Here is a 236-nt window from a genome sequence, read left to right as displayed (position 1 = left end):
CCTTCATCAAGACCATAACCAAAAGATGAAATGGGAAACAACGAGGCGTAAGAACAAGGGAATAAATAAACATGAGGAAAAGCCAGTAATGGAAATGTTGATGACTTAATGGGATATGGCGTGGAAGGTAAGAAGATGCAAATTTCTTTTTCCCTTCTTTTTCTTCTCCGTCTTTTCTGTCTTCTCCCTCTTCCTTCTTCCTCTTGTATTCAGTTAGTAGTTCCTTCCTCTGATGA

General features: G+C 39.0%; 1 protein-coding gene across 1 annotated transcript in view; it reads right to left on the bottom strand.

Moving 5' to 3' along the window:
- LOC119585060 (arrestin homolog) overlaps positions 1-236 on the bottom strand; it is a gene marked incomplete in the record, with an annotated part of 137586 nt that overhangs the window by 30438 nt on the left and 106912 nt on the right.

Source organism: Penaeus monodon, chromosome 19 (assembly GCF_015228065.2).
Source record: "Penaeus monodon isolate SGIC_2016 chromosome 19, NSTDA_Pmon_1, whole genome shotgun sequence".
NCBI classification, from domain to species: Eukaryota; Metazoa; Arthropoda; class Malacostraca; order Decapoda; family Penaeidae; genus Penaeus; species Penaeus monodon.
The sequence above is the reverse complement of the archived record's forward strand: the minus strand, read 5'-3'. Positions and strand labels throughout refer to the sequence as shown.